Here is a 12,399-nt window from a genome sequence, read left to right on the forward strand (position 1 = left end):
CCTCAACTAATAGAGTCAACAACCAGTTTTATGCGAGGAGCAAGGATTTGACTCCCTGCCCCGGTGTTACCTGTTTCGCCCGCAGAGAGGCTGGACACTTCTCCCGATAGTGCCCAAAAGCCGGGAATGGTACGACTAAGACAAACAAGCCATTCAGATTGTACAAAATATTGCAAGGATGTTACCATTGAGATTGAAGGTTTGATATTTTGGGCGAACCTCATCATGATCAAGAGCAATAATTTGGATGCTATTTTGGTAATGGATTGGCTAAATACCAACAAGGTATTTATTGACTATTTCAACCGAACGGTCAGACTCACCCATCATCTGGGAAAAAGAGTAAAAGTTACACCCTTAGAAAGGACGAAACCAACTAAAGCTCGACTGAATAAAATAGAGGCCGTTGAGCTGAAAGACGTTCCAGTGGTCTATGAATTTCCGGATGTGTTTCCTGACGAACTACCAGGTATGCCACCAGACCGACAAATAGAATTAGTTATTGAGCTTGCACCGGGTACAACCCCAATATACAAGAAACCATACCGCATGGCACCTACTGAATTGATCAAACTCAAGAAACAAACAAAAGAACTATTGGACAAAGGATACATCCGACCCAACTCTTCGCCATGGGCATCGCCAGTATTATTTGCCAAAAAGAGAGATGGGACACTAAGGCTCTGTGTCGATTATTGAGCCCTCAATATGGACACCATCAAGAACAAATATCCACTGTCCATGATACATGATCTCTTTGACCAGTTAGCACATGCCAAAGTATTCTCAAAAATTGATTTGTGGTCAGGATATCATCAGCTTAAGATACGTTCACAAGACATTCCCAAGACAACATTTATGTCATGATACGAATTGTATGAGTCTACTATGATGCATTTTGGACTAACAACTGCCCCGTCTTATTTTTTGCATTTAATGAAAAAGGTATTCATGAAGTACATGGATATGTTTGTCGTAGTCTTCAACGATGACATACTGGTCTACTCCAAGAACCTCGAAGAACATGCGCAACATTTCAGGATTGTGTTAGGAGAACCGCGTAAGCATCGGCTATATGCTAAGTTTAACAAATGTGAGTTTTGGCTAAAACAAGTCGGGTTTCTGGGCCACGTAATGACCCAAGAATGCATAGTCGTGGATCCTAAAAAGGTCAAGGTTGTAAATGAATGGCCGCAACCAGCTAACGTGACATATGTGCGAAGTTTTCTTGGAATGGAGGGATATTACCGAAGATTCATAAAAAATCCACTGCCACCAAACCCATCACCGAGCTACTCAAAAAGGACAAAAAGTTTGAATGGACTGAAGCCTGTGAAAGTAGCTTCCAAGAGCTGAAGACGAGACTGACCATGACACCAGTGTTAATTGTCCGAGACTTAAATAAAGGTATATTGTGACGCCTCAAGGAAAGACCTCGGATGCGTACTTATGCAGCAAGGGAAAGTCGAGGCTAACGCCTCGAGACAATTATGGTGACACGAAGAAACTTGCCCCACTCATGATTTGGAATTGGCAGAAATGATACACACTCTCAAGGAGTGGAGACACTTCCTACTTGGAAATCGCTGTGAGATATATATAGATCATAAAAGTCTCAAATATATTTTCACACAACCAGATCTCAACCTATAACAACGTTGTTGGATGGAATTAATTAAAGATTACGACGTTGGTAATCATTAGCATCCTGGTAAGGCTAATGTGGTAGCCGATGCTCTCAGCAGGAACCCCAACTCAGACAAAGACTGTGTAGCATGGCTAAGACCCGAATTTGCAAGAGAGTTTGTTCTGCTAAACCCGCTTCTCGTCCCAGAAGGCACTGGCACAACTAGAAGTACAACCCACTATGGATGAGATTATCAAGAAGGCTCAGAAGGAGCACCCCAGCATTGAAGGCATAAAGAGAAAGGTGGTCCTTGGAGAAGCACCAGAATTTATTATTCATGAACATGGGATATTATGGTACGGAGATTGACTATGCCTACCAGACCAAGAGGACCTTAAGACTCAAATTTTGGAAGAAGCTCACAACGTGCCATACTCAATCCATCTCGGTGCTACAAAAATGTTCAAGGATCTACATGCAAAATATTGGTGGCACGAGATGAAAAGGGATAATACTTCTTTCATTGCCCGCTGTGATTCATGCCAACGAATCAAGGCAGAACACCAGAAGCCGGCAGGACTGTTACAACCTATCAAGGTACCCGAATGGAAGTGGGATGAGGTAGGCATCGACTTCATTGTCGGACTACCCCGGTCCCGACACGGACACGATGCTATATGGGTTATCATAGATCGACTCACCAAGGTGGCTCACTTCATTCTGGTAAAGACTACTTACTCCACTTAGGAGCTAGCCAAATTATACCTGACCCTCATCATATTCTTACATGGGATACTAATAACATTGTGTCCGATAGAGGCACCTAGTTTACATCAAGGTTTTGGGATTATTTACAACAAGCATTGGGAACCCAGCTAGTGTTCAGCACAGCATATCACCCTCAAACTAGAGGACAGACCGAAAGTGTGAATCAGATTCTTGAAGACATGCTCACGGCTTGTGTACTCACATATGGGAATAGTTGGGAGGACAGTTTGCCTTACGCCGAATTCTCGTACAACAACAGCTATCAGGCAAGTCTGCAAATGTCACCTTTTGAAGCCTTATATGGAAGAAGGTGTCATACGCCTCTAAATTGGTCAAAGACTGGAGATAGCCATATCTTCGGCCCGCAAATTCTTCAAGAGGCCGAGGATAAGGTAAAGGTCATAAGATACAGACTCAAGACAACCAAAAGTCATCAAAAGAGCTATTACAATTAAAAGCACCATGACGTCGGGTTCTATCCAAATGATTACGTGTATCTCAAGGTATCACCAATGAGGGGACTACAAAGGTTCAAGGTCAAGGGCAAGCTTGCGCCATGATACGTCTCCAACGCATCTATAATTTTTGATGGTTTCATGCTATTATCTTGTCAAACTTTCGATGTTTTGTATGCCTTTTATATATTTTTTGGGAATAACTTATTAACTCAGTGCCAAGTGCTAGTTCCTGTTTTTTCCGTGTTTTTGACCCTTTTCAGAGGAGGATTTTAAACTTAGTCCAAACAGAACGAAACTTCGAAAAAGATTTTTTCTGAAACAGAAGAAGATCAGGGAACCTGAGAACCAAGGCAGGGGGCCACCAGAGACCCCACAAGCCCCCTAGCCGCGGCCAGGGGGGCCCACACCTCCGAGGCTTGTGGGCTCCCTGGGCCACCTCTGCCCTAGGTCTTTCGCCTATATACTCCCAAAAATTCCAGAAAAAATCAGGAGATTATCGAAAGTACTGCCGCAAACTTCTGTCTCCGCAAGATCCCATCTGGGGCATGTTCTGGTGCCCTGCCGGAGGGGGTTTCGGATATGGAGGGCTTCTTCATCAACACCATGACCTCTCTGATGATGCGTGAGTAGTTCACCATAGACCTACGGGTCCATAGCTAGTAGCTAGATGGCTTCTTCTCTCTCTTGGATCTTCAATACAAAGTTCTCCATGATCTTCATGGAGATCTATCAGATGTAATCTTCTTTTGCGGTGTGTTTGTTGAGATCCGATGAATTATGGATTTATGATCAGGTTATCTATGAATCTTATTTGAGTTTCTTCTGATCTCTTATATGCATGATTTCATATCCTTGTGATTCTCTTCGAGTTGTGGGTTTTCTTTGGCCAGCTTGGTTTTGGGTTCATGCCGTGTGGTGACCTCACCCAGTGATAGAAGGGATAGCGAGGCACACATCGTGTTGTTGCCATCAAGTGTAAAAATATGGGGTTTTCATCATTGGTTTGAGATTATCCCTCTACATCATGTCATCTTGCTTAAGGCATTACTCTGTTCATCGTCAACTCAATACACTAGATGCATGCTGGATAGCGGTCGATGTATGGAGTAATAGTAGTAGATGCAGAAAGTATCGGTCTACTTGTCTCGTACGTGATGCCTATATGTATGATCATTGCCTTAGATATCGTCATGACTTTTCGCAGTTCTATCAATTGCTCGACAGTAATTTGTTCACCCACCGTAATATTTGCTATTTGGAGAGAAGCCTCTAGTGAACACTATGACCCCCGGGTCTACTTCACACCATATTTTCAGCCTTACTCTTTTACTTCGTTGCACTTTCCGCCTTCAGATCTCACTTTGCAATCAATCTTGAAGGGATTGACAACCCCTTTCTAGTGTTGGGTGCAAGCTCTTTGTGTTTGTGCAGGTACTCTGGACTTGACGAGATTCTCCTACTGGATTGATACCTTGGTTCTCAAACTGTGGGAAATACTTACTGCTCCTGTGATGCATCACCCTTTCCTCTTCAAGGGAAAAACTAACGCAAGCTCAAGAGACGACAGAAGGTTTCTGTCGACGTAGCAGAAGGATTTCTGGCGCCATTGCCGGGGAAGGATTTTTGTTGGCGTAGCACGCCCCGCTTCATCGAACCATTTCAGATAATCTCTCGAAGGGGACAAGTTGCCTATCAGCTCGACGTACATGAAGAATTGTCAGATGTGAACAACGTGTTCCATATTTCTCAACTAAGGAAGTGTGTGAGGAACCCATATCAACAGGTACCCCATGACAGTATGGGAGTGCAACCAAACCTATCCTACCAGGAGTACACCATAAGAATACTAAAGGAAACAGGCAGGAAGACACACCAGAAAGTCACCAAACTGTTCAAGGTACAATGGAGCAATCATTCAGAGGATGAGGCCACTTGGGAAAGGGAAGATTATCTACACAAAGAACAACCACATCTTCTTGAGGACTAGTTGAAATCTCGGGGACAAGATTTTTTTTAAGGGGATAGGTGACACCCAAGATTTTTAAATTTGATTTCTCTAACTTTTGATTTGTTTTAAAATGGATTTAAAAATTTGGCTTTGAAAAAACCTGAAGTTTCTTGGGAACCTTTTTAAGAAAATCCTTTGAGCTTTCTTTTCCAACATGTCTGGTTTCAAAAGGATTTTTGGTTGCCTCTTCTCAAAATGAGTTGGTTAGAAAACTTTATTTATTCTTTAAAAAACCCTTGGAATAATTTCCTTAGTTTCACTTATCAATCCCATATAAAAAATTTCTTGCTCCATCCCTTCTGATTTATATCCTATGGAACTTCTCCAACAACTAGGTTTTCAATTTTATTGATTTTTTAAAGTTTTAGAAGGGTTTAACAACCTTTCTTATTTTATTTCAATTAAAGTAATTTCTGTAATCAGTTTTGACCCCAGCAAATTACCAAAGGAACTCATAGATTCCTTTGGAATTTGAGAACCAAAGTCCTATACTTAGAAGACCTTAGTACCCTCAACCCATTTCACCAAAAACCTTGGGTTCACAAGTTTGAAAATTGCAAATTAGATATGACTCAAGTTTGACCAAAATATTCTGTTTTTATTTAAAACCTGGCTTAAACATTTTAAAAAATTCTGGAAATTTGTCGATAATCTCTGCACTCAATGAGAGGCCATCTCACAAATTTATAGCTCCAAAAACCTTTTCCACGTGCTAGTTTCAATTGATCAAGCACCCTGTGTGCACTGTAGCCTCTGTCTCTTAATCTGATTCAGTCAAAGTTCAGACTTCAGTGCTTCATTGATTCAGGCTCTGCCGCTTCGTCAATCTCAGCAGTATCGACGGGGATAACTCGCCCATGTGCCCGTACCTATCCACCTACTGCACATTCCCTTGGATGCTTGCTGGCGTTGATAGTGAGCTAGAATGAGCCAGCCAGCTCCAGCAGCAGCACCAGCAGCAGCTGCCGCAGCCACTAGAGCCCCACCGTGTTGCAACCCTCACCGTTTCGGCACTGCCCATTGCCCCTTTGAGCTCTGCGTGTCCATGGCCTTTAGTGCTAGTTGCCTTTGTTGTCGCCACACCCCGGGCTGTGGAGAGCACGACTTTTGTTGTCGTCGTGCACATGGAGAACTGTCGTGGGAATGAACCTGACAGTAGAGGTGTAGGGTACAAATGGAGAGGGCAAAGTCGTAGCTACGACAATCTTGTATGCAAGATGTATGAGTTCAGGCCCCTCTTGTAGAGGTAACAACCCTATGTGTGCGTGCTCAGGAGCTCTTGTTGTACGGAATGTGTGTTACAGGGGGTGTGAACCCTTGTTCCAGAGGGGAGGGGTGGCTTATATAGAGTGCGCTACCCCTGATGAAGGCCCCACCATCTAAGGGTTTGATCAATAGGGTTTAAAGGTGTACGTTACTGATAATGTATGTATGTAATTAATGCTATTCATGAACATCAGCCGAACACTCGCCCGTTGGCCTGCCTGGAGGTGGCTTCAGGTCTTCTATGTCGACTATTGTCTTCCGAGTGGAAGTTGGTTGTCGAGCGAAGGGGAATATCTTTCGAGTGACTTCTTACCGAGTGACTTTAGATGCCATGGTGATTCAGTCGGAATCTACTTTGTGACCTCCCAGCTAATAATGAGTTACCCTTAGGTAGGACACTTAGGTCCGGCATGTGACCCTACCTTAGGTACCTATCACCATCATTAGCCCCCGAATGTATCGAGGTTCGAGTGAGGAAGGGGTCGACGCGGATTCTGTCGAGCCATACTAATCTTGAACATACTTCTGGGTTTGATAGAACTTCGTGTTGACTGAAGTCTTTGTCATTCACCTTGATCGATTCTAATGTGAAGCACGTCCGAGTGAATTTTGGCACTTGAGGTTAATCCGAGTGACTGGCGAGATCTTGAGATGTGACTGAACACTTCCTCAATTCCGGTTTTCACGGGATTCAGAATTTCGGGTTCCGCATGCTACGCGATGATGACGCAACAACCAGGGCAAGTGGGGCAATGACGCCTCGATTATCGCACCGTTATTATCGCCATGCATCACATCTCCTCTATTACCGAGATAGGCAGAGATCTGAGGGGTCCATCAGTCAGTGACTCACTTGGGCGATTATATATCTGGCGTCGTTAGGGTTGATGCAATGCTTTCCCCTGATTCTTCCTGCGTCCTCTCCACCTCCATTTCGTAGGCGCTGCTTGGTATTGTCTCCGTCGCTGCAGCAATGACGAAGGGCAAGACAAGCCATCTTGAGTGCGCCAAGAAGGGTGGGAAATCAAAGAAACCAGGCAGCCAATCTACGCTGCCGCCGAGGTGGATTCAGGGAGACTTTCTCCCGTCCATCGTCAAGGAGGATGTCTTGGAGCTTGTTGAGCATGGGATGGTGGCCGAAAAATTTTGGAGGCTGCCAGAAGGAGAGCTCGAGCCGGAGCCCCGCGTAGGGGAACGAGTCCTTCTCCTGACCCACATTAAGCGAGGTTTCTCTCTGCCCCCGCATCTTTTATCCACGGCTTTCTCTATTATTTCGGAGCGCAACTTCATCACCTCCGTCCAAACTCCATTGTGTATCTCTCCACATTCGTCACGCCATGCGAGTACTTCCTGGGCTGTCCTCCTCACTGGGGACTATTCAAGCACATCTTCTCTATGCGATCCCAAGTAGTGAAGAAAGTGAACCCGAGTGATAGTAGGACTCACATCATCCAGTTATGCGGTGGTCTAGGGATCCAAAAGAGGGGTAGGAGTACGTATCCCCAAATGACCGTTCCTAAATAGGTCCGGAATTGGCAGTCGACATGGTTCTATTGCAATGACGTTGCGTCTCCGAACATGTCGACTGGCCTTCCTCTTTTCACCTTGGAGCGGCCGACTGCTCCTAGGTCGATAAACGTGTTCATATATGAGAAGACCGAGGTGGCGATGTTGGTAGCCGAGGTGGTTAACTTGGTCCGTGGTGGAGCGACGGGGATGGATCTGCTCGAGACATTCCTCGATCGACGCATCCAGCCTATTCAGGCGAGAGACCATGCCATGTGGCAGTACTCGGGCCCTGGGACTCCACTCGGTCGCATCCTAAGGAGGTTTCGGAAGAAACCGTAGCCCAATGGATCAAGAGCATCACTGGTCCTTGTGTCAATCCCTTAGCAGCCAAGCGGGTTGCACCTTATTCTGGTGAGAACAAACCATGGAAACTGGTACATTATATCCTTTCTGATTGCTTTCATGTCTTTGTCGAGTGACTAGATATTTGACCGACTGATTTTTCTACTTTTGTTCCTTTTAGGAGTGGACGAACTTGCATTCTCCCATACCTAACATGGATCAGTTTGACATCGGAGGGGAAAGTGAAGGTGACAGCGTTGACAACGGTTATGCTGAAGCCAACGAGGAGAGTGAGGATGACTCGGGTGACAGTGAGGAAGAAGACGAGTCTCATCCGCGCCCCGAGCCATGGTCCAAGCATCATCACGATCCAGCAGTTGCTCCAAGCAAGATTTTAGCATCCATTAGTAGGAACATGAAGCGCGACAGAGCTGTTGCGACTGACTCTACACAAAAGGCTGCCAAACAGCCCAAGCCTGATGCTCCCAAGCCTCGAAAGGCTCTGCCCCGTATGAGGATTACCGTGCTAGTTGCTTCAACGTGAGTATTCGTCTCTTTTTCTTTCTGCTGTCATTGTAACATTCTGTGTCTCTGATGACCGACTGAAATTTACTTGCCAGAGCTACTGCCTCCGTGACGACACTTGTCGAGGATGATGAAGATCCCATATACTTGGATGTTGTGGACATGCCTGCTTCTCAACAAGGTATAATAGGTTTTTGTTTTACTCCGTTTTCTAGATTGATTCCGTCGACTGAACTATCTGACACTGTTGATTGACAGCCGCATACGTCATCCTCTTGGATGATGATCGAGAACCGCAACATACGGCTGTGGAACAAACTCACGCCATGCCTGCAACACCTATGTCGAGTGTTCCTCCAGTTAGTTCGACTGCTCTGATTACAACTCCTTCGACTGGTTCAACTGTTGTGAGAACTTTGCCAACTGCGCCTCCTTTGGTAATTCTCGTTACCACTGTTGCGATATCGACTCCTTCAACACTTGCATATTCTATGCAACATGTCCCGGAGGATCAAACTGGAGCCGTGAAACAAGCTATGATTCAAGCCGGACAGATGATGCAGCGGACCAGAGAGGCGTACGAGGCTAGTAAGTTGGCATACGATGTCGGTTCGATGCTTTAAGCGAACATCCAAGTAAGTGAAATTGTCAGTTAATTTCCGATTGAGTCTTGTCAATCTTGCTTTCCAATTGAGTCTTTTCAATCTTTCTTTTACACCCAGTGGGGGTACGCTGTGTGGTTGTTTGTCTCGATTCCAATGGGGGCACGCTAAGTGAACCCACTGGGTGTAGTCCCCGAGACCGCAGTCGAATGCTTGCATCGACAGGGGTCTCATTTGAAAAGTTATTCTTTGTTTTTGACTCGGCCAGGCCGGAAATGGTCGGGTGGTTTTGTATCGAGTGGGGGCATGCTGAGTGCACCCACTGGGTGTAGTACCTGAGAACGCTATCGAGTGCTTGCTTCGGCAGGGGTCTAATTGGAAAACATGCTCTGTTTCTTTTTCGTGGCTCAACCAGGACGGATCTGGTCGAGTGTTTTACCTCCAATGGGGGCACACTAAGCGCACCCACTGGGTGTAGTCCCGAGACTAATGTCGATAATTTACAAAGGGCATTAGTCTTAAGAACTTGGGTGGGTGCGGCGGGCCGCCATTTGGTCGACTGAACTATATTTGTCCACTCAGAAGCAGAAAAAATACTAGTGTCGAATGAATTATTTCCTTGATGTTTTCAGAAAGCCTGTGAGATTGGATCCAAGTATGCCAACTTGGAGTCAGAGAGGAGCCAGTATCGGCTGGATCTGGAGGTGAAGACCAACAATTTGGATGCCTTGATGAAAGCACTCGAAGACAAGGACAAGGTCCTTGCAGAAGTTAAGGAAAGGTCCGGGGCTGCTGAGAAGAAGCTCTTGGACGTTAGTAAGTTGGAAGAAGAAATGACGAAGCTAATGAAAGAACGGCCCGAATGGGGAAAAAGCTTGATCAGATGGCGAAAAGGGGGAAGGCCATGGAAAGGTTTATGAAGGACTTCCTGACCAAAATACTCACGATGCTTACTGGTATGCTTCTTGCACCAATTGAATTGTTATGAACTTTACCGAATGAATTGTGACTGATTTTTCATTTTTCCCCTCGCACAGATTTTTGCCTGGATTTTGACAAGGAGATGTAATAGGTGGAGCCGTATCTGGATCCCACCAAGTCACCTGTTATAGATGCCATGGCCATAGACATGTTTCATCTCAACGCTCGACTCTTGAAGGTCCAGGGGTACATTGCCCGACTGCGAGCTGCGGCGGGGAAGATTGACAAGGAGATGTGGCCCGAAGACATTTTCAGACTGATCTGGAATCTGTACTGAGCCGCTTGGGCCAGGTCCCCTACATGGTGCAGGCGTGGAACAAGTCTGCTGCGTGATGCGGAGCCGACGTGACCCTTTCGCTCGTCTGAGTCCATTGTAAAGAAGCAAGAGAAGACAAGTTGAAGGCACTCCAGGTGGCAATACGAAGAAGCTCCAATTTGAATATTTCATGGAGACCTTCATCAACGCGGCGACTCATATTGCTGATGGGATCGACTTTGATACCTTTGTTGAGCCTGCAAGTCATGGTTAGCCTTGAGAAGAAACTATGATTACGGCCAAACTTTCATTCGACTCGGTATGCCGAGTGTTTCTGTATCGTTAAAACTTAGTTCGGGTGTGGAACCTGAGTACTTTCCGGTTGCATGGATGACTTTAATCTGTGCTGGATTCCTCTGAATTTATCTGCATTTGGAGTTTGTTTGATTTTCTAATGTTCTCGAGTGAATATGTTACTATTCATTCAGAAAGGTTTTTGACTTAGGCGATTTATGCGCGGCTAAGCCCCCGAGTGAAAGGATTGTCTTTCACTCGAAGTATATTCTATACTTTGGCGAAGACTGGTTCACAGCTAAGCTCCCGAGTGAGAGGATTGCTCTTCACTCGGAGTAGTTTCTATACTTAGGCGAAGACTGATTCGCAGCTAAGCGTCCGAGCGAATAGATTGTTATTCACTCGGAAGGGTTTTTAACTTAGGGGAAACATGTTCACAGCTAAGCCCCCGAGTGAGAGGATTGCTCTTCACTTGGAGTAGTTTCTATACTTAGGCGAAGACTAGTTCGCAGCTAAGCATCCGAGTGAATAGATTGTTATTCACTCAGAAGGGTTTTCAACTTTGGCGAAACATGTTCGCAGCTAAGCCTCAGAGTGAGAGGATTTCTCTTCACTCTAATTAGTTTTATACTCACGCAAACACTGGTTCGCAGCTAAGCATCCCAGTGGATAGATTGTTATTCACCCGGAAGGGTTTTTAACTTAGTCGAAACATGTTCGCAGCTAAGCCCCCGAGTGAGAGGATTTCTCTCCACTTGGAGTAGTTTCTAGACATAGGCGAAGACTGGATCGCAGCTAAGCATCCGAGTGAACAGATTCTTATTCACTCGGATGGGTTTTTAACTTAGGCGAAACATGTTCGCAGCTAAGCCCCCGAGTGAGAGGATTGCTCTTCACTCGGAGTATGTTGTGGGTGTGAAACTGCTCGATCGGAATCGACACAAATCAAAGAAATTATGACTTCAACAAGAAACATTGTTCAGTAAACTCTCTTATTACATCAATCTAACTTGTGAGTTCTCTATTGATTCACTCGGAGCACCAGATCGCTTTCGTGGAACGCCCGACTTCTAACATTTCTTGCATGAATGCGACGAAGATCCTGTTGATACGCAGTCGACCAAATTAAGGCCATGTCACGCTCTTCTTCCAATAGATCCACTCTGTCTTGACGCGCCTTTTCAGCTTTAGGCTCCGAGTATAAATCCACACGGGGAGAATTATGAGAGATATGACTCGGCAAGACAACTTCAGCTCCATACACCAAGAAGAAGGGTGTGTGTCCTGTTGACCGGTTAGGCTTGTTCTCAAGCCCCACAAAACAGATGGCATTTCAGTTATCCACGCTCCTGCTGCATGTTCCAAGTCCCGCATGAGTCGTGGTTTCAGCCCTTGAAGGATAAGGCTGTTTTCCCGCTCAGCTTGTACATTGGTTTGGGGGTGTGCGACCGATCCATAATCCACCCGAGTGCCTTGAGTAGAGCAGAAGCGCATGAACTCTTCTGAATCGAAGTTGCCTGGGAGGCCGCTGGCCCCCCTCTGGCCCATCTTCGATGATCCAGAAGCTTCTATTCGCTGATTTTTTATATGTTATTTATGGAATTTTTCAGGCTTCGGAAAATTGGGTAAAAGCCCCTGCAAAATAGACATCAGCACACAAAAAACTGGCACTGGGTGCACTGAGTTAGTAGGTTAGTCCAAATATGTGTAAAATGATATAAAAGTGTAGCAAAACATATAAGAATGTTACCCAAAAGATCATG

Source organism: Hordeum vulgare, chromosome 1H (assembly GCF_904849725.1).
Source record: "Hordeum vulgare subsp. vulgare chromosome 1H, MorexV3_pseudomolecules_assembly, whole genome shotgun sequence".
In the NCBI taxonomy this organism is placed as follows: domain Eukaryota; kingdom Viridiplantae; phylum Streptophyta; class Magnoliopsida; order Poales; family Poaceae; genus Hordeum; species Hordeum vulgare.